Here is a 23,236-nt window from a genome sequence, read left to right on the forward strand (position 1 = left end):
ATAAAATCATTTAATATGAAAGTCTTACTTGAAAGTGATCTCACATTGAAGAGAGCCATTTTAAATGTGTTTGTTCTGGGTGCTGGAGTTGGTACAGTTGTCCTAATCCTTAAGAGATTACTATATTTCTGTGTGGGATGTGCACATTTCGGTTTACTGGTCTATGCGTGATGATGACAGGAATAGAAGTCTTTGGAACAGCGCTGGGAGCAGACGGCTTTACATGCCAGCAGGTGGAGACAGTTATTTGTGGCAGTGAGGCAGAGATCTGTTCAGTGAGTGGTGGTGTGTCCAGGTGTGCTGCATGAATGATTAGTCATTCACGTAAGTCATGTGTGGACCGCACCACATGCTGTATGTGCGCAGCTAACATTTCTGAGCCCCGTTTGTTTGGGTGAAGTCCGTCTGTCTTAAAAAGAGACATTCTTTGCCAGAAAATATTAAAATTATCCACATAAAACACACGGTGAGCCCTGCAGGCGGACTGGAGCCAGTCGTGGAGGCCAAGGAGTCTACTGAAGCGGCCAGCACCGCGACCAACTGTGGGAATGGGACCAGAGATAAAAACGGATTTTCCGCACTGCTTTAAAAAGTTAAGAAGACGGTTAAAATCTAATTTTGTCAGCTCAGACTGCCGAAGAGCTGTGTCATTTGTTCCGACATGGACTATCACTCTTGTGATGGAGGACGGGAGCGACGGCATCAGGTCCTGGAGTTTTTTTAAAATGACCGTTGTGCCGTGGTGGCACCGGGGAAGCAGCGAGTGGTAGCGTTAAAGAAACGGAGGTTTCTGGTTATGGAGTCACCAATTATTAGTGTGGTTGGGGAGAAAAGAGGACGAGGAGATGCTGGTTGTTGGGATCCAGAGCAGGACTGAGCAGAATCTGCTTCAACACTGTGTGCGGACTGAAGATGGAGTGTGTGAGCTGTTGAGTGTTGTGTTGGAGTAGCAGTAACTGACCTGAGAGAAGGGCTACCCGACGGTGCAGGGTAGAGACGGCCTCGGGAGCGTCTGAGCACAGCCTCCTTCAGGATCCTACGTCGGGAAGCGGAGGTTTTTGACCGGGATGACGGCCGCCGATCAAGTCCGGCGGCAGACCGGCGGCCCGGTGCAGGAGATGTAGCCGGTGCAGGAGATGTAGCCGGTGGCGGAGATGCAACAGTGTCGGCAGGCGCTGTGCGCCGAAAGAGATCCGTATCAGGGAGACTCGAAGTCGCAGGTGAATCCGCTGGATGGACCGGAGTGTCGTTAGACAAGGCTGCATAGCGGTTGGAGAGGCCGATGTCCGGAGGAGAGGCAGCCCCATCCGAGCCTCTCTTGCAGCCACGGACCACCACTTCAGCCCAGGTTGACTGATGCTTCGGAGTCGAGCAGGATGAAAGCCTGGGAAGACTAGAGGGGTCCCAAAACACGGTGTCCTGGATGTTAGCGGTTGCGCTAAGAGAAACAATCTGTTTGGCTTGTACTGAAGCTACATCCATAAAGCCAGTCAGCAGGGAATCTTTCTCTTTGAGTTCCTCTGAAAGTCGTCGGATGTCTTCCATAAGGTCAGCAATCTTCTTGTTCGCTTTCTTAAGGAGTGAGCAGTCCTCATGGGGCAGAGTTATCTCGGCTTGCATAGTCACCGGAGCTTTGTTGCGATCAGTAGCGTTGATCGCGTTTTTACGGTCATCTATCTTAAAATCCATGTCGGATGACTAAAATCCTTAACCCACGTAAAACTTAAATAAAGTTAAGTTAAATAAAAGGATATAAAAAAAAAATGTAACGAAAAAAGTGGATTAAAACTGGATAAGAGTCCGGTTCAAGACGGAGCTTCCGACAGGTGGCTACAGACGCCAACGCATGCGCAGAGTGCAGATTACGTCAGCAATTACGTCAGAGATCTTGTGACAAGATGATGCAAGAGTTAATCCACATTTAACCATTTAACCATGGAGCTAACCGTCTTTGTTTTAGTATTTTCTTTTTTAGAGGGGCTACAGAGTCGAGTGTCATTCGCAGCGAGCCTGCAGCACTATCAACAAGATGATCGCTTTGGGAGGGACTGAAATTAGCATAGGAGTCCTCCGTTACTTTGTGACTAGATAATGTATTTAGAGCTGATGGAATCGCATCCTTAAATTTAGCTATGGCACTATCAGACAGACATCTTGTATAGAAATTTTTGCCCAATGGCCAGTAGTTCAAAAATACAAACTCAAAAGTTATCAAACAGTGGTCAGATAAAGAGGGATTCTGTGGGAACACCACTAAATGTTCAATTTCAATAACATACACCAAAACAAGGTCGAGGGTGTGGTGAGTCGGTTCATGAACACTCTGAGAGAAGCCAATGGAATCTAACAGAGAGATAAACGCAGTACTAAAGCTGTCATTCTCAACATCCACATGAATATTAAAATCTCCTACAATAATAACTTTGTCCGTTTTAAGGACTAAAGTTGACAAAAACTCTGCAAATTCAGATAAGAATTCAGAGTACGGGCCAGGTGCTCGGTACACTATAACGAAGAGAATTGGTTGCAGTGATTTCCAACCTGGGTGCGAAAGACTAAGAACAAGACTTTCAAATGAGTTATAGTTTAGTTTAGGTTTAGAGCTGATTAGTAGGCTAGAGTCGAAGATAGCTGCAACTCCACCTCCTCGGCCTGTGCCTCGAGGAATGTGAGTATTAATATGACTGGGAGGGGTGGATTCATTTAGGCTAACATATTCTCCATCACCCAGCCAGGTTTCAGTAAGACAAAATAAATCAATATCATAATCTGATATTAGTTCATTTACTAGTACACCTTTAGAAGAGAGAGATCTGATGTTTAAGAGTCCACATTTAACTCTCCTATTTGTTTGCACTATTGCTCTTGTGGTTTTAATTTTTATGAGGTTTTTATGCACAGCTCCTCTTCTGTTTACCTTTTTAAATAATTTCGATGGTTGGGGGACAGACACCGTCACTATAGGATTTTCATTAAGTAACTCCTGAAATGGAGGAGCAGAGAAGTGTGTTAGACTGCGACTCTGCGTAGGGTTTTGGGTGGGTAACTGCTGAAAAAGAAGGGCAGAGAAGTGTGTTAAACTGCGACTCTGCCTCCTGGTCTCAACTCTGGGTTGTCATGGATTTGGTCCACTAATAAACTTGGCCAGATTTCTAGAAATGAGAGCTGCTCCTTCCCAAGTGGGATGGATGCCGTCTCTCCGGATCAGACCAGGTCTTCCCCAGAAAGTCTGCCAATCATCAACAAAGCCCACATCGTTTGCTGGACACCACCTCGACAACCAGCGGCGGAATGACGACATGCGGCTATACATGTCATCACTGGTCAGATTTGGCAGGGGTCCAGAGAAAACTACGGTGTCCGACATTGTTTTTGCATATGTACACACAGACTCAACATTAATCTTAGTGACCTTCGATTGGCGTAACCGGGAGTCATTACCGCCGACGTGAATAACAATCTTACTGTATTTACGTTTATCCTTAGCCAGCAGTTTCAAATAAGACTCAATGTCGCCCGCTCTGGCCCCAGGGATGCATTTAACTATGGCCGCTGGCTTCGCTAACTTCACGTTTCTCAAAATGGAGCTGCCAATGATCAGAGTTGGTTTCTCAGCGGGTGTGTCGCTGAGTGGGGAAAATCTGTTAGAAACGTGAACAGGTTGATGGTGCCCCGTGGACTTTGAATGCTTACGACTATTCCTCCTTCGGACAGTCACCCAGCCCCCCTTTCCTGGCTGCACAGGGGATGCCGGAGGACGGCTACCAGAGGCTAACTCAGGCCGTTCCGCACCGACTACCGGGGACTGGCTAGCTACAGTAGTTAAAGACTGATCTACCAAGGTGCGGAGCCGGACTTCTAAATCACTGAGCCTCGCCTCCATGTCTATAAATAAACTACACTTATTACATGTACCATTACCGCTAAAGGAGGCAGAGGAGTAACTAAACATCTGACACACCGAGCAGGAGAAAGTAGGAGAGAGAGAAGGAGAAGGAGAAGCCATCGCTAGCTGCTAAGCTAAAGTCGCTAACGGCTAAGCTAAATTACTGTAGCGTCAGCTACCAAAACTTTAGAACAACTATGAGATTGAACAGCAGTCACTAAAAGATGGAAAGAACTGTGAGTGCTTAGGCAAAATTACTGTAAAGAATAAGTGTTTAGCGAACAGTTGGCCGCTGTAATCAAACAAATGTAACTGTTATTTAGCGAGAGCAACAACACGGTACCAACACACAAGCACCGGAAACGGAAATGAGTCGACACGCTTACCGCAATACGTCAGTTCCAACTGGGAACAACAAAGTGTTCCTCTTTTTGATTTATTCTTTTTCTTTCTCCCACCCCTATTGGCTACTGGGGTTCTTGCCTGCCTGTTACAGTCGTGGCATCCCACTCTCACTAACAACTACATTCTTTAACAGGCTTATGCGCACACACATGTATTCAAATACACATACAGACACATTCACCCACACGCACACAGACACACAGACACACAGACACACAGACACAAACAAACTTAGGTTGTCCCTGGTAGAATTATTCCTGATGCCTTTCTTTTAGTTACTTATTTAAATTAATTATTATTCCAGCTCTCGTGGCTGTGTTGTGTTGCTTATTTAGTGTGTGTGACTGTTTCTTGTTTTCATTGTTCTCTTAGTTGTCTTAATATGTCAGCTGTTTATTGCTGCTGTTCGGCTGGTTGTCTTTTACTATTATTATTATTTTTATTGTTTGTTTTTGTTTGTGTTTGTTTGTTGTTGTTGTTGTTTTTCTCCTCCCCAAGCCCCCCTCTCTGTTCTATTGCAGGTTTCGTTGCTTTCTGCAATTGGTGTTTCCCACAGCTTTTCCCTGTTGTTCCCACCCTCCATCCCCCTTTTTCCCCCTTCTCTTGCAGGTGTTGTCCTTTCTCTGTGCTGTCTGTTTGTGCCCCCCCATCCCCGTGTCTGCCCCCTTGTCCAGCCCGGTGACAAATCAATACATAATTAAATAAATAATAAAACAGACAAAGGAGTATTTTAATACTCTCTTGTTAAAGTAAAATCTGTCTGGCACAATATGGTATCCAGGTCATTATACTCTATACCAGGCTGCTGGGCAGGACAGGTTTAAAAAAAAAAAAAAAAAAGAACCACCACGCACAGACGTATGGAGGACATGGGTTTCAGCTGTCGCATTCCTTGTGTAAAGCCACTCTTGAACAAGACACAGCGTCAGAAGTGTCTCGCCTGGGCTAAAGACAAAAAGGACTGGACTGCTGCTGAGTGGTCCAAAGTTATGTTCTCTGATGAAAGTAAATTTTGCATTTCCTTTGGAAATCAAGGTCCCAGAGTCTGGAGGAAGAGAGGAGAGGCACAAAATCCACGTTGCTTGAAGTCCAGTGTAAAGTTTCCACAGTCAGTGATGGTTTGGGGTGCCCTGTCATCTGCTGGTGTTGGTCCACTGTGTTTTCTGAGGTCCAAGGTCAACGCAGCAGTCTACCAGGACGTTTTAGAGCACTTCATGCTTCCTGCTGCTGACCAACTTTATGGAGATGCAGATTTCATTTTCCAACAGGACTTGGCACCTGCACACAGTGCCAAAGCTACCAGTACCTGGTTTAAGGACCATGGTATCCCTGTTCTTAATTGGCCAGCAAACTGGCCTGACCTTAACCCTATAGAAAATCTATGGGGTATTGTGAAGAGGAAGATGCGATACGCCAGACCCAACAATGCAGAAGAGCTGAAGGCCACTATCAGAGCAACCTGGGCTCTCATAACACCTGAGCAGTGCCACAGACTGATCGACTCCATGCCACGCCACATTGCTGCAGTAATTCAGGCAAAAGGGGCCCCAACTAAGTATTGAGTGCTGTACATGCTCATACTTTTCATGTTCATACTTTTCAGTTGGCCAACATTTCTAAAAATCCTTTTTTGTATTGGTCTTAAGTAATATTCAAATTTTCAGAGATACTGAATTTGGGATTTTCATTAGTTGTCAGTTTTAATCATCACAATTAAATGAAATAAACATTTGAAATATATCAGTCTGTGTGTAATGAATGAATATAATATCCATGTTTCACTTTTTGAATGGAATAACTGTAATTGTCAGATCAATGCAAATTGTTACCTTAATTTTTTAAGTAGAGCCAGTGCATTAGTGTACTATACTATTTAATACAAGACGTTTTGTTTGAACAAAGGTTTCTTTGCCTTGTCAGAAATGTTTCTGCACTTACCAGCAGCTTTAACAGAATCTGTGAGAGAAATCTGTGTTCGCTTTTGTTTTGGACTTGCATCCTCAAACACATCACAGCTAACATCCATTGTTCTCGTTTATGATTTGACCCAAGCGTGTAAACAATTCTGAACGTTCAAGGTTCTTCTGCTTCAGGCATCTGTATCGACATTTTCTGATCAGGTCTTTTAATGGAGGCTGTTCCATGTATTTTTCCATCAAACCTGGAACCTCCCGTCTGAGTGTTGACATCAGAATCATTGAATGATCAAATGATCGATCACTGAAGAGTTTCAGGACTCTGCAGAGCCTCAGTTTGTGTTCCTCAGTGAAGTCTTCAGGCTGTAGAACCAGCAGGAACACATGAGGTCCAGGATCAGAGAGACTCACACAGGATTTTACATGACTTGTCAGTTGGTCTTGAGAGATGTTTGGAAGCAGCAGATCTGGAGTGTTGACAACAGCAACTATGTTTTTCTCCTCCACCGATCCACTAAAGCTCAGACAGCGGTCTGGTTTGTCCTCATTGTGGAATTCCATCTCTCCCAGTATGAAGTTTGCCACTTTTCTCCTCTCAGACCAGCTGTTCCCCAGGAGAACAACCCTCAGCTCAGACACTGTGGAAAACAAAGATTTAGAAAAGATGGACAACAGATACTTGCATTTATTCATTTAGTATTCAATTTCAGTTTAACTTCAGGTTAGTTTCTTCTTACAGATTGCAACTGTAAAACTGTCAACTCAGATACTATTAAGCAGCAGGATGAAAAAAGTTCAGTCTGACTCACTGTGAGGAGGCAAGAGCTTATAGCTGCTACTGTGCTTCAGAGGACAATGACCATCTGTTATTGGAAGGACACAGCATTCGTTTATTATTTATTTTATCAGATGTAATCTATCACTGTCATCATCCAACTGTTCCATGTAGTCTTCTAAAACTTTGGACCAGAAACAAAAAACCTGCCAGTCAAAGAGTCCATTTGGATCTAATATTTCACTTGTTAACACAGAAACCTGAGACCTGCAGAAAAACCAAGTCCCCTCAAGACAAGACTGAATATAATTGGGATCCAGCTTGAGTCGAGTAAGATCTTTAGGCCAAATAATCAGATAATTTAATACCCCTCTTCTTTTTATACTATTTCATGTGTTGTGCACAGTCTTATTGTCACCGTTATTTGCATTTACTCATTTAGCAGACGCTTTTATCCAAAGTGTTACAAACTGCAAGTGCTTTCCCCTTCACACCACAAGGAGACACCAACTGGTAGTTCAGTGCCTGTGAGTACCTCCCCCATTATAAATAGAGGGTTGGGCTGGACCAGACTTCCTTTTCTTTGTCTCCAAACATTTCGCCTTTGAGGTGTGAGGCCAGGGGAGATTAAAGCCCATAGGCCTCAGTGAAGAGGTTTGTTGTAAGCTAGTTTTTAAAGGTCATTAGAGAGGAGGCAGAGCGGATGGCAAGAGGAAGCTTGTTCCAGAGTGATGGTGCTCCGACACAGAAGGCTCTGTCACCAAATGTCCGGAGCCTGGAATTAGGGACAGTGAGCAGGTCCTTGTTAGAGGACCGCAGGCACCGTGACGATCTGTGAGGTACTGAGGTGCAAGTCCATGGAGAGATTTGTATGTCAGGAGGAGGATTTTCTATTTGATCCGGGACTTAACTCAGTCAGGCTTCTTCAGGATGGGAGTGATGGGTTTGTGTGGGTGAGCATCCTAGCCGCAGAGTTCTGGACATACTGGAGTCTGTCAGTAGCCTTGCTGGGCAGACCGAACAGGATACCATTACAGTAGTCAAGTCGGGAGAGGATGAAGGAGTGGATGAGGGTCTTAGCTACGGAGTTGAAGAGGCACTGTCTGGAGATGTTCTTAAGATGGAAAAGGCAGTTTTAGTTGTGTTTTTGATCTGCTGTTGGAAGGAGTCCATGATGATGCCCAGGTGGTGTACTTAAGGGAATGCAGAGAATGAGCAGCCATCCATGTCCAGTGTGATGTCACCAACTTTTTTGAGAAGTGACTGCCGGGCAAACACCATGAGTTCTGTTTTGTTTTTGTTCAGTTTGAGGAGGTTACTGTCCAGTTCTTTGTCCTTCAGGCAATTGATAAGCGGCACTGGTGGAACAGGAGTAAGAGGTTTAGTGCTGATGTAGAGCTGGGTGTCATCAGCGTAGCAGTGGAAGTGTAGTCCATGTTTCCAGATGATCATCCCAAGAGGTAGCATGTAGATAATAAATAGCAGTGGGCCAATCCTTGAGGCATGCCGTGTGAGACTGGTGCCAGAGCAGATATTTGTATTAAACAGAAATAGATAAATTACAGATAATCAACAAACAAAGCAAATTGCATTCCCTAGAAATAACCATGTTGCACAGCTGTTTCTAACTTGAAATATATAATTTAATATATTTTACTTTTCCATAAGTAGGTTTGTCATTTTTTCTTTTTATGGGTAATTGTACTTCTTGAGTAAAGATTTTAACCAACTGGTAACGGACTGACCCGGTATCTGGGACGTAATCAATTTTCGCTGTTCTAGCTGTTTTCCTTCCAAAAACAATGGCCCTTTGTGTCAACAGAGACCCTCTGGCAGGCCGCCATCTTGGTGAGGTCGCCTTAGCTCTAAGTTTCATTTCTGTTGTCAGATTGAACTACAGAAGAAGAGTTTGATTTGGCGGAGGCGGCCTTTATCGGCCTCTGCTGGCGACCCGTAGGAGCTAAACATATATCCAGGATACGTACACATTCGTCTCGTCGAGACCCTGCCCAGCCCGTAGGATGTTCTGTTCTCAAACTGTGGCCTGTAAAGCATGGGAGTGCTTTAGGAATATTGACTGTTTTTATCAATATTTCAATGTTTTGGAAGCTTTATGTTATTTGGAACGTTGGTTGTATGGAGAGAAATAATGTTTTGAAGAAAACTCCCAATAAAAGTGAACATTTAAACAGTAAATATGGCCAAAACATTGACATTCGCCTAGTATATTTTTGAAAGATTGTGTAATAACTAGTTTCTTTTTATCAAATTTACAGTCACAGTTGTATTCCAGGTGTATTAGAAGATATTCAGGTGCATTATAATCTACCTTATGATGGTTTGGATGGCATTAAAATATAGCTTTTTTCCCCAGGCGAGGATGAAAATATCATGTTTTTTCTGCATTTCATCTCCATGTAATCTGTAAAGGTAAAATAAATATGTTAATGTCCAATGGATTTATGTTCCTTAGCTTTGGACCTTTCAAGGGAGACCAGAATTATGCATCTAGGCCTAATGGTTGAGGAGTTATTACTGATTTATTTTGGGTATGTTATTTTAGGGGTTTTTCCTGGAAATAGGTGTTAGGGTTCTTGTTAAGTACTCTACCCGCCACTGGCCAGCGGCACCAGTACTAGCGCTGACATGAGATAGACAGCAGACATGAGGTGAATTTAACAGCAAAACAGAGTCAGAGCCAGCACAGTCCAAAGCACCAGTTTATGGTTAGATTGATGATCATATGGCTTATTTATTTGTTGTACTTGGCACAGCTGAGGTGATTACTTTACTTTAAAAGAGTTAGAGAGGGGTTTCTAGTTGTGAAAATGTATTGGCTCATAAAGTTATGTACACTAGATTCTACTTGCATAAAATTATCAAGAAGCCAGGAATAAAGTTCTCTAAAGACATAGGCCCCTGACAAATATTTTGTCTGGAGAGTGGACTGACCAGGGACAAACTCCGGGGCCACTTTTTTGCCCCTGTCTGTGACCATCTTTGATCTTAAAAACTTGCGTCCTGTATGTGTACATGCATGTCCATAAACAATTTAAAAGTAGTCAGAATTGTCACACAGAGATGAGCATCCTACAGTATTTTAAGAGAAAGAGGTCAGAGGTCACAGGAGAAGGAGTAGTAAAAAACTGAGGTGGACAAGCTTGTAAGTTGTATGGATAGCTAGTAAACATAATTTTTTTAGGTCAATGTCATGTCATCAATGTTTGCATTAAAGACAGTTCTGTCTGTCTGTCACTGAGTAGAGATGCACCGAATAACTGGAGTAGCCGGGGATGTCTCCATGTAAACAAACTTATGTTGGACAGCCCTGTGCACATAGGGGGGGCGACGTAAGGGAAAGCCAATAGATACTAGTAAGAGGAGCAATAAATACTAGTAATAGCATACATGACATCAGTTTGGTAAATACCTAGGGAAAGAAGAGTTAATGAAATAGTGCAGTTATAATAATATATCAGATACCCATCTATTTAAATCCTTTTGCCTAGTCTAATATAACTTTCCCCTGCATGTATAACAGGCTACACGGCAGGGATTTGTGTGTGATATTGTAGCCTTGCAAAGTGAAGTTTCTTTCATAAATGTGTGACTATAATATCAGAGAATATTCAAGATTTCTACTTGTTGATTAATCAATTCTTTTCTCAGAATTTTTGGTCTACCCCTCTCCGCTGGCTCCTTTTTTTTTCTATTAGAATGGACCTTCTGTGCAGTTGTACCTTTACAAGTTGTACCTGTTATCTTGTCTTTACATTCATTGTATCCTGACACAATCAACATGGTGCATGAATTCAGCTGCTGGGTTTTAATAACCTAAAGGAAGAATAATTAAAATGTGAATTAGTTATTTGCACACTAACATGTTTTTTCCCCAGCAGCCAGCGCAGTCAACCTCAGTGTCTCTTCCACCTTTAAATTAGCAATGTGCCCTCTGGTTATGACAACAAGAGAGAAGAACATGAAGGTCTGTGTGTAAAATTACTAACTTTTAAATTTTTATTTTGTAATGTTGCTTTTCTTATTTGTGATGTAATTTGTAAGAGATTCCAGTGATTCTGAAGAAAATGAAGCTTCATGTAGATACTTTAATTAGGCTACATTATGACCTCAAAGGCTAATAAACAAAGTGTCAGTCTGATGAAACTGGTGATTCTGGTTATGTAACTCCTCTTCCTGCTTTTTCAATATAACTGAATCTAAAATTGGGACTTTAATTTTGATGTAAAAGTGAGATAAACATGGTTAAGAGATTTCTCTTATCAAACTCTGACTGTAAAAATATGCACACTCGAGAACAATACCTTGGAGGCTATATAGGCCTATAGCCTAACATATTAATGTAACGTTAAGGTTATGTAACTTGTAAATCCTCCTCCTGGTTTTCCAGGTAACTAGTCGGGTATCTAAAACGATGACTTCAGAAGAAAAACACAACCGTTGTCGCAATTGCACACAGAGACGACTGTTTTATTTCAGATAGACACAAGTAGGCTATTAAACTCTAACTGAGCAAACATCTGGATTAGAGAACAAAACCAAAGTGACAGAAATGTCGTCTGTTTCATGCTTATTGTTTCCGCACCTTTCTGCCTCCAACACCTGAGCATTTACCTGAAGTCAGTGATGTGAAGCTGACAGAGAGTCAGAGTGTTTCACTTCTTACCGGGGTAGATCTCCATGGTAACTGTTGCTGAATGGCTGACCTGTACCTGAGCAGGTTATGTTCCAGATAAGAGATCAACTCTGTGAAAACGCCGCCTACTGACCAATCAGCTCTCTGGAAAATGACGTCACCATCTGTAGGAAATCCCACAGACTGTTTTAGAGGCTGCTTTATGTTTGCAGCGGTGATGTGGAGAAACTGTTGTCTACAGCGATCATCCAGAGACTGATTAAAAGCCTTAGGTTAGCCTATTGTAGGTATAGCCTAGGCTACAGGTTTTCACAGTAGCCTACTAACTGCTTTGAAATGTGTTTATTATTTTTCCGTTTCACACAGTCTGCCACAGCCTTTAAAATTAATGGGTTTCTTTTTTCTTATGTGAGGCTGAATATTATGAGCAGTTTGGTAGGGATATTGAAATATTATTTATTTTAGGTTAGCGGCTATATTGAAGTCTATCAAAGAGACCGGTCATGTTCCGCTCCTCCTTTTGCGATGTGGCCGCAGGTAATGAGGCGAGTTTTAGCCTAAATGTTGAGATTCAGTCTTTCAGACACTATCTGAGCACATGAATGGATTTTGCGTTTCTTTTTTATTGATATAGGGGCAATAAATGTTGTAAATGATTGCCATTTCAGTCAATATTAAATAAAAAATAAAAATAAATATGCCTACATAATAAATAAATATGGCTATGAAACAAATTCTGAAATAAACAAATGAGGCAATAAATAAATGTAAATATACATGCATGAATTAGTCTATTTTCAATTTATTCCTTTTATTGTTACTTTCACTACTTTTTATTACTTTTCACAGGGTTTTAAGGGCCAAACTAAAAATATAAATAGGCCTACATGGGGCCTTAAATCAATTAAATTAAATCAATTTGGCAGCACCTACGTAAATTAATCACATAGGCTTATTAAATGAAACATTAAATATACAAATGTAAATTTTTTGGTATTTATTTATATATACGTTGGAATTTTAAAAATCAATTAATATATTTATTAATGTATTTACATATTAATTTATTCTCTCTCTTTCAACCCAACCGGTCGCCCACCCTGAGTCCAGGTTCTGCTCGAGGTTTCTTGCATCAAAGCTCAGTCTGCTGGTTTAACCTGCTGAGGATGTAATACTGTTCATTCACCAATCAGAGGCTTTAACCCGCCCCATTACTTTTGATGTACAGATGCTTTATTTCACTGCAGCAAGTTACACTATGGAGAAATTAAAGTATATATAACAACAATTAAGCCTAAAATTATATAATTATTTATTCATTCATTTATTTAAGCATTTAATTATGTAATACTTTATGTATTTATATATACTTTTGGCCCTTAAACTTAAATAACTGTTTGAGGACGAAAAAAAATATTATTAATAGAGATTAGTGTATCAGAACGTTTTCCTTTTCTTTCATCAGTCATCTCATGTTAATTGTTAAGTAATATAATTTTTATTTAACTGCTAGTTTTTTAAACCTTTAAATGACCAGACTGTTTTGAACCCAACGTAACAAGAGTTGTTCAGTATGTTTTATCATTTTAGAAACAAAGACAAGGTCAAGTCTTTTATTTCAACCACAGATCTGGAGAAACTCCTCCAGGCCTTTATCTCCTCCTGCCTCGACTACTGTAACTCCCTGTAAACCTGTGGTTGGTGATGGCACAGTGGATAAGTCCCGGATTCAAATCCACTGTGACACCATTGTGTCCCTGAGCAAGACACTTAACCCCTAGTTGCTCCAGAGGTGTGAGACCTCTGACAAAAATAGCAATTGTAAGTCGCTTTGGATAAAAGCGTCAGTCAGAAATCAATTCACTGCCTACAGTTAGTCCCAAATGCTGCAGCTCAACTTCTAACTCACCTCAGTGTCAGAATCCTGAACTGGCTGTGTGTTTCTTTTAGGATTGTTTTATAAACTTCTTCTGATTAAAGGCCAGACATGAGCTGGCACCTTCATATTGCTCTGAGCTTTTATCCCCCTATGAGCCGGGACGCAGACTGAGATCCTCTGGGAGGGCGCTGCTAACTATTCCAAGGTCTAGGCTGAGAACCAAAGGGGACAGGGTCTTTGTTGGGAGGGCCCCTACAGTCTGGATCAGTCTACCAGAGGAGATCAGGCTCAGTCTGTTCCCGGTTTCCTCACTTCTTAACACTCATTAATACAAAAAAGCTTTCGACGTAACTATCCATTTTTGTGTTTGGTTCCTGTTTTATGTTCAGAGCATGCCCCCATCTGCTTCTGTGTTGTGATCTTAATATGTTCCAGGATTTCTGTTTGTTGGACTGTTATATTGATGTTCCTTATATCAACATTCCCACAATAAGCAGTGCACTTTGTTTTGTGTCTCAAATAAATCATGAAACGTTAGTCCTGCTGAGTTAATGTATGCTTCTGGGTCCACAGCCTGTTTCTGTCCAAACACACAGCCTGAATCCCGACAATTCTAGTGACCAAAGAGTCCAAATAGGGTGGATCAGTTAAACAGGAGGTCGCTGTTCATGTCCCACATGAAATGGGGTTTCAGTGACACACGGGCATGAGATACTAGCAGTAAAATATTACTTTAACAATATAATAATCAGATAATAACAACCTGCTCTGAGTGTCTCATTTGCAAACAGGTGTCGTATATTAATTTTTATATTCTAAACACATTCTGTAGTCTGTTCATGCTTAAGAAACACAAACACATGAACCAAAAACAAACAGCACATTAAATGTAAAACCTCAATGTCCTTCATCAATGTATACATGATGTATCATTGATATGTCCTATCATGTGTTTAAATGTTGTAGTTTCCTTGACTAACTTTATGTCTGTTGAAGCTGATTCACTCATCTGTACAGCTGATACTACCAGTGAATCACTTATCACTGATTTAAGTATGAATAATAAAAACATGTTCCTAATCCCTGCTGTAGTAAAATGTATATTAAACATCATTATCAATATGACATTTAACATAAAGCCCCTTTAAGCTTTTCAGTGTTCATGTTTTAAAAGCTTTAAGAGAAAATGTAAAAACAGGAAATGATGAAGAGTTAAATCCAAACAGATCTGCAGTAGAAGCTCTGAAACTGACTTCAGATCAGTAGTTAATGTTAGAGCGCCACCTGCTGGACAAAACACTGTCAACACACAGAGGATCAGAGTGATTCTACAGGGGGTGGACACAATAACAGGAACACCTCCAGTCTGATGCAGGAGGACAGTTAGCAACATGTTTGGGCTTCATGAAGCTCCTGATGTTTTATTTTGGGACGCTGCCAGAGGTGTTGCTTCAGCTCACTGCTCTTTTTGGACTCTTTCAGTCAGTGTTGGTGAGGACCTACTGTGATCTCTGCTGGGAGCTTTCCTGTGTTTGGACCTACATGTGTGCTCATGATAAATGAGTCTTTCCCTCTGATCACATCACGTTCTCTCTCAGAGGCTCAGACTGATGCAGCAGCACTTCAGACAGCAGCTATCTGACCGGCTGCTGCTTTCAGAAACACTCATTCCTCTTAAAGCTCACACATCCTGCTGAAATGAAATGGAGCTCGTGTAGCTGCCTTCATAACTGGGATTTACAGAGGTGCTTCAGCTACTCACAGCGAGCGATCCTGAAGGAGCTGACAGGGTCAGAGTCACCTGAAGGAGACTTTGACATGTGGACAGGAGCAGCCGGGGATCGAATCCCTGTAATAAACGGACAGCCCAGTCTACCTGCTGCGCCACAGGCTGTACATGTTGGCTCCCTCCTGATGTTTGTTCTTCTACTGCAGCCATGTGGTGTTTGTGTGCTGTGAGATTTATTCAGGGTTTGAAGTCCGTTATCTCTCATCATTTATCTTTGAACTGGATGTGAATGATTTTGTTCTCTTCTTGCAGAGCGGCCGCTGAAACCTGTGGTGGGAATTACGTGTTTAAATAAACAGCTCAGGCAAGCACTTGTCTTTCTGTGAATTTTATTCAAGTCTTCTGCAGAAGGACTCACAGCAAAACACATACGCAGTGTACATGTATGCTCGAATGAGTGAGGAGAGCTCTGTGAGCCTGTTAGACACATTGTCCCTGAAGTCTGGATACCACAGAGTACAGAGATATTTCGACTGTTACGTTTACACAGATTCAGTGCCCCATATCAGATGAGTCTCCCTGAGTCCAGAGTTACATGCAATATGTTTGGAATTCCCATTACATTACTCCCTTTTAGCATTTTATGCTAACCAAACCTAAGAATACAAACATTCGATTAACCTTAGCAGTACTTGCAGAGTAGGTAATTAGGTAAGAATATAAGAAATAGAAAATATAAGAATAATATAAGACACAATACAAACACTTGTAATTATGCAAAATGTGGAATTTCATTATATTTGCAAAGACTAATGATTGAGAATATAGCTAAGAAATATAGAAATGATTCAGATGAAACTTCATTTTCATCCCCACTGAAAGGTGGGATCCACTCCATCGAATTGGTGGGTGAAGTATGTAATTGCATATACTGACCCATAGATGATTTAATAGCCGTAGCAATCATAGATCTTGCACAAGGGATCACACAGCATGTCAGGAGGAGGAAAGCACCAAGAATGACAAACAGTGGGGTCAACATTTTAAACAACACATTCTTCCATCCGCCTGTTGTCAGCCACGACCACATGTCCCATCCCCCAGAGTCCTGTGAGTCCTGACTCTTCTCCTCGTGCAGGAGATCATTCAGGTGGGAGACAACATGAGTCATGTTGTCCCGAGACATCTGGGATATATGTACAACAGTCCGTTCCAATAATGTGGCAAACTGGCCTTGAGTCGCCAGCATTAGGTCCAGTGCCATTCTGTTCTGCAGAGCCACATTTCTGAGGCCCTGCACAGTGGGGTTCTCCAGTTCAATAGCCAGTCCATCTATCTTATGTGCATTGTTCACAGTCCCCCACCAGGGGAGAAAACCCCCAATGCCTTTGTCAGCCGGTGGAACTCTGGTGTTCGAGTGCCTGGTTCTGTGAGGCACATAGTAGTGGGCGTAGTGAGTGTTGAAACGGCTCAGAGTGGGCAGGATGGTGACAGAGGTCATCAGTTGGGCTAGATAACACGTCCCACACGATCCAGGTCTCAAGATTTGATACATTTACACAGTTTGAGTGCCTGGGTCATATCCTTGACTACTCAGCCCTTTCTGGGAAACCCCTGCGTGAAAGTTAACAGGGCTCCAAGTGTCTCTGAAACACTTAAAGGTCTGGGTTTCACTGGTATGGAGTTCCCCACTCCATGAGGGAGCTGTGCACACACATAACAGCTCAGATTGGTCACTTTTCTTGAAGTGGCCATCATGGTTGCGTACCATGCATTGTCTTTCATTCAGGTGGGAGGATGTGTGGCTCCTCCTCTTCGGCCTGGATCTTTCCCTCAGTCAGGCCAAAATTTGTTGTTTTCATGTTTGGAAATGATGACAGGATGATGATGACAGTGAGCAGAACAACGCCTCCATTTTCTCTCGGTCTGTCACCTCTCCAGAGCCATCTGTTGATCTCTGTCATCATATCTGATCAGTTGTGTCACATTGCCTACCCCTGTAATCAGTGTGCCTGCGGTGAGTGTTTGGGATATTAGTGGTTCTAGGTGGTCTCAGAGACCTCCACACCCCTCCCTCCCTAGGAACATAAGGCAGGGGAAAGCTCAGCTCACTCACTGATCTCCATCTTCATCTGGTTTGAGGCCGTCTGGTTGCTTCGGCCCTTGTTTGTAGTAAGTGGCATGAATCCAAGTTGGTCTTTCAGCAACTTTTACTGCTGTTTCTGTTGTTAGCAGTATCTAAAATGGCCCAGTCCACCTGCGAGCCCGCCAGTTCTTTCTCCTGAAGTCCTTTACCACGATCCAGTCCCCTGGCTACAGATCGTGCAGTTTCTTTTCTGCGTCCTTTGGGATGGCGTTTTTGACCTGCATGTGAATTTCAGAAAGCACAGAGGACAAATTAGAACAATATCTCAGCATTTCATCCTCACATTGGCTGGTATCAGTTAGTTGTCTTCTACCTGGCCCAATCCCTGTGTTCAATGGTCTGCCAAATAGGACTTCAAAGGGACTCAGACCCCCTCTGCCCCTCATCTGGCTTCTCATTTGCATTAAAACAATTGGTAAGTTGGATGATAAGCACAGTGTTGCCTCAGATCAATCCCCATATACTCCACTACACTTTTCAATGTTGCGCTGATGAAAGGTGTGCCGTTATCACTGGAGATTTTAGCTGGGATTCCCCAGCGGGGAATGATCTGGCTTATCAAAGCTTTCGCAACTGCTGCTGCATCCTGTTTAGATGTTGGAAATGCCTCTACCTATTTAGAGAACATATCTACCATGATAAGACAATATTTCTTCCCCTGTGACGGTGTCAGTTGAATGAAGTCCATTTGCAGATGCTCAAATGGTTTGTCTGGGGGTGGGTGTGCCACCTGTGAGATCTGAATCAGCCGCCCCACATTGTTAGTTGCACAAATCATGCCACTTTGACAAAATTTCTGGGAGAAGTTGTAGAACCAGTATCTGTTTATTTCCTGTGACATACTCCCTTTTGATACATGGTCTTTACCGTGTGTCAACTTAGCATAATAAAGAAACAGATACTTAGGCAGGCATGGCTTCCCTTCAGGCCCATACCGCACTTTGTCAGAAAATGTGCAGCCTGCTTTCTTCCAAACAGTTCTCTCCTCTAGACCCACTCTCGCCTGTAATTCCTGTAAATCAGCAGTAGGAGTCAATGGCGGGTCAGTTAAAACAGTACATTGAGTGGTTAGTGTGTGTTTTGTTGCAGCCTTTGCTGCAAGGTCAGCTCTGGCATTCCCCTGTGAGATAGGAACCAGTTTGTGATGAGCGACAGGTTTGCCTGTGGATGTTGAAAACTTCCTTCGCCCACAATCTCCCAAAATCATGAATAACACCCCAAGAATAACGGCTGTCTGTAAAAGTGTTTCCAGTTTTGTCCTTTGCATATTTACATGCTTCTGTCAGTGCAACTAGCTCTGCTGCTTGTGCAGAATAGTTTGAAGGGAGCGGTTTTGCTAAAATTGTGTCATGCAAAGTTGTTACTGCAAAACCTCCTCGATTTTTTCCAGTTGCTAGATCACGTGATGCTGAGCCGTCCACAAACAATTCCATGTCTGGGTTTGTTAGAGGAGTCTCCTGCAACTATGCCCTTGGGGAGCAGGCTTCTGTTATGACTGCAACACAGTCATGGGGCTGTCCTTCACCTGGAGTTGGGAGGAGAGTAGCCGTGGTGCCTTAATGTGAGCTCTGTCATCCATAAAAAGTTAATGTACCTGTTTCTTTCTCTCATTTTAGGATGGTCTGAAATGCTTCAATGTGCTTTGGGGTGAGAGGGCTCTTCTTTTTTTCTTTTTCCCTTTTGCAGTGATCACATGACCCAAAACAATACGATTCAGAAACAGACTGCAGGTTGGATCTGCTAGCTTCATGGTCATCATCAGGAAGGTGTGAAATCTAGAGACGTCTTTCACAAAGATTTGTTTGTCATGACTTTTTTTTTTTATCTCTTATAGGGCTTTACCTCATGGTTATGAAATTTGACATCAGAAAATCTGTTTCTGGAACAGTTCTTACCTCATTCACTACAAAGATAATTTTTACAGTGTACCTGTAGACTTTGAAAGTCAAAATTTTGATCTGATGTCTTTCCCCACCCACCAGCTTCACAGCACGTTCTCACCCAGGGTCCTAAATCCTCCCACCTGTCATGTTTAGCCTTGACCAGAGGGACATGAGGAACTGAGTCAGGAATCTGAAACAGAGTTTTGCAGTATGGTTCATTCACAACAACAGAAACAGCACATCTGTTATTGCTCCAATACAACCAGTTCAGTCTCAGTGAGTTCTTATCTCTATGTTTTCTGAACCATTGTTTCTCAAAGCTCGTATCAGCACCAAGATGTACGTGTGACCTGCAGCCTAGTTCCTGCGAGGACATGAAGTCTGTCTGAGTGTCTGCGTTATGGAAAAGTGTCTTGACCTCTGCGAGTAAGGAATGATTAACTGAGTTCACTGCTGCCTCTGGCATTTACCACTGATAGACATATTGTAACTCTGTTTAACGAAATGTGATGCCATGTCAGAAATTCTGGCCACCACAACCCCCAAGGGAGTGGAAATCAGAATTATGCCCAATAAACCCATCAATTCTCGAGCGAGGAGATTCACAGGGCAGTGGTCTGACAGCAAAAAAGAATGTTTGAAATGCTTTTCAATCTCCTCACTACATGTTAAAGGTGCTGTGCATCTCTCTTTTTTTTCCCCAGACGCAATTCATTCACACAAGGCTGTTTTCAATTCTCACTCAATTTTTTTCATATGCAATCCATTCATGCATCTGTAGTAAACACATTCAGCATCCAACAACACTGCATATTTACTTTGTATTCCCCTAGAATAGCAACCTTAAGTAAAATAATAAAAAATATTTTTTCAAAAATAATTTTCTTCAATTTTTTTGCGAGTCTTATGACTCACAAACCCCTACTTTACTGTGGGTCCCAGACCCAAAAGAACTGATGCAACCTCAGGTCCCTGACCTAAAAGAAATCCACTGCCCCCCAGTGATTTCTTGACTATGGTACCTTTAACACAAAGCTTTGCCGATTCACACAGCGGCCCCAGGCCTGCCCTGCTGACACGTCTGTCACGCTCACCCTGAGAGGAAGCGAGAATCGTTCCACTTGAACAGTCTACTCACCAAAAAGAGAGTGTTGCCTGCCACCAGGTTCTTTGTGGATCACAGCGGTGAGGGAGCCTCAGACACTCAGGCGTCAGGCCCTCAACGTCTCACCCGCATTTTGGAGGGGAGGTTTGAGTGTCAAACTCTGGCCGTACGGTTTTTCACCTGCAGCTCCGAGTGTCTGAGTCCTCTCACGCGTGTGACGAGCCGACAACGCCAAAATTGTGGTGGGAATTGCGTTTAAATAAACAGCTCAGGCAAGCTCTTGTCTTTCTGTGAATTTTATTCAAGTCTTCTGCAGAAGGACTCAGAGCAAAACACATACGCAGTGTACAAGTATGCTCGAATGAGTGAGGAGAGCTCTGTGAGCCTGTTATTTATCCAGCTTTAGGGTCAATCTTATCATCGCACAGAGACACATTGTCCCTGAAGTCTGGATACCACAGAGTACAGAGATATTTCGACTGTTACGTTTACACAGATTCAGTGCCCCATATCAGATGAGTCTCCCTGAGTCCAGAGTTACATGCATTATGTTTGGAATTCCCATTACAAACCAAAGGCTGAACTGTTCTTCATTTCCTCAACTTAAACTTTCTCCCTTAATTTCAAAACACTAAGTGCACATATTATATTATATTATAATATCATTATGTCTAACTACTACTGCTGATTACAGTGTTAAAGTAAAAAGATCTAATCTATTAGTTATACTTTCTGTTCAGTTATTGGCTGAATGACTTGTGTCATATTTCATTTTGGCTCCTAACACCTGACAAAAACATTTAAAACTTACTTCCAACAAGATTTGGACACTAAAATGGTGAATGATAATTTTCAAAGGACAGGAAACAAGCTTTGTTTTGTGCCAGTGGAGAAATGACAGGAAATAAGGGAGAGAGCAACAAAGGTCCCTGCCGGACTTAAACTGGGGTTGTGTCTTAAGTGGAAACAAAGTTTAACTCTAAAAATATTAAAAGTGGAAAAAAATTAAGTCTTAGAAGGAGTAAAATTTAGATTTAAACAGAAAACATGCACTTGTTTATTTGCGGTAAATCCCATTAACTCCCCTCAACATATGAATAATTAAAAATATATATGCAGTTGTGGTTTGGTTCATTGATTTACCCAGAGATTATCTGAAAGTGCACTGAGGACCAATGTAAGACTTTGTTATCAGAATAATGTCAAGAAAAAGGAATATAGCCTGGTGACTAAACGTCTGATTGGTCAGCCAACAGAGAGGGAGGAGGTGTAAAATTACAGGACAAAGAGAGAGCAGAGGAATTAACATCCTAACTCTTTCTTGGTGTTGCTGTTTGATATTTATACACTTTAATTCTTTAACTGGGACAGATGAGCAGTTTAACCCAGACAGTGAATAAAATGAGTCAATAGTTACTATAAATCTTTAATCAACACTTTTAATAATCTGAACAATCTTCTCTATAAATGTTGATTCAAAGACCAAAAGACACTTCTTTGTACCCTGATGGTGTTCAGCTTTAATTAAAATATAAAAGGTCAGTTCAGGAAAAGTTTTTGAATTTGATTTCATGCTGATAAAATGATTATTAGTAGGTTACACTCATACATTGCCACCTTAAGCAGGAGGAGCCACATTTGATCTGGTCTGTGTAAAAATGGCAGCTGCTATAGAAATGACTGAGCCTGGCCAACATCAGTCATTCAGTCCTGAGGTGAAGCGTTACTGCAGGAACCTGAGGTTGGTTACTGAGAGCATCAGGCTGCAGATGGAGCTACAGATATAATGTGTTTCAACTGTTTCTACACACAGTTCACTGTTTAACTGGACGATATAATGTGTTGCAGGTGTTGAAATCATTGTATCTGTTCATGTTTTGTAGTCTTGGATTTCTTTTTTGAACACTCAGGATACTTGGATACTCTGACAGTATCCATAGTAACAGCAGTATCCTCAGATCAAGGAGAAGAGAAATAAACAGAGAGGTGAATAAAGATGTTTCAGAGAGAAGCCACTTCCTCCCACAGCGTCTCTGTGCAGGTAGAAACAAACCTGTGAGCTCTGTTCTGTTTCATCACTTTATCATCTAGTTTATTAGATTAACAACAGTCCACACTGAACTACAGGGAAACACTTTATTCATCTTTTAGAAGCACAAACAAAGAAAGCAAAGATTAAAGATTGATCTGAATTCTGTCTTAGGTTGATGTCATCAGTTATAAAGCATCCAGTCTTATCTGACATGGAACAAAACAAAGAAACATCAGAGCGTTCATCGTCTATAATGTCATTCTGCATCATTCTGATTGATCTGATCAGCAGTTTAAATGATCTTCATGCTGTTTAATGTTTCATATTTGCTGTGATATTTGTGATTTGCAGAGAAAACAGGGTGAATGACATCTAAACATTTCATTTCACTTCCAGCACAAACATCATGTTCTTTCTCATATTCAAAAGAAAACAAAGATCATCTGTAATGAGCGAGCAGAGCTTCAGCTGCTGAAGTCTTTCTTTACTAAGCTGCTGTCTGTTTTTAGCAGCAAATAATTACACAAACTATTAGGACAAAAGAAAAGAAAAGGCAATTATTCCCAGCAAAAGAGTTTTAAAAGAAGAAAAGAAAACCAACAGAGCAGAAAGATTTTCTACAGACTGAAAATGTGCAGGCTGAAACAGCAGCTCACCCTTTTTTACAACCCTCAACTTATTAGAGGTGAAAAAGTCAAACCAAATGACTAATATCTCTAAATATAATATATAAACTTTACAGAAAACCCAGTGAAACAGAGAAGACCCTGAATGTTACAGATGAAACAATTATTTTTAGTAAAATAGAGCAGAAGTTTGAAACAAT

The 23,236-nt window shown here is 41.7% G+C and overlaps 1 pseudogene; it reads right to left on the reverse strand.

The window, feature by feature from the left end:
* Positions 1 to 16,745, reverse strand: part of LOC119892343 — a 34,966-nt pseudogene extending 18,221 nt beyond the window's left edge.
* Positions 16,746 to 23,236: the final 6,491 nt, after the last annotated feature.

This window comes from Micropterus salmoides, unplaced genomic scaffold (genome assembly GCF_014851395.1).
Source record: "Micropterus salmoides isolate LMB-PRFRI ecotype aquatic unplaced genomic scaffold, ASM1485139v1 Ms_hic_scaffold_7, whole genome shotgun sequence".
Taxonomy (NCBI): domain Eukaryota; kingdom Metazoa; phylum Chordata; class Actinopteri; order Centrarchiformes; family Centrarchidae; genus Micropterus; species Micropterus salmoides.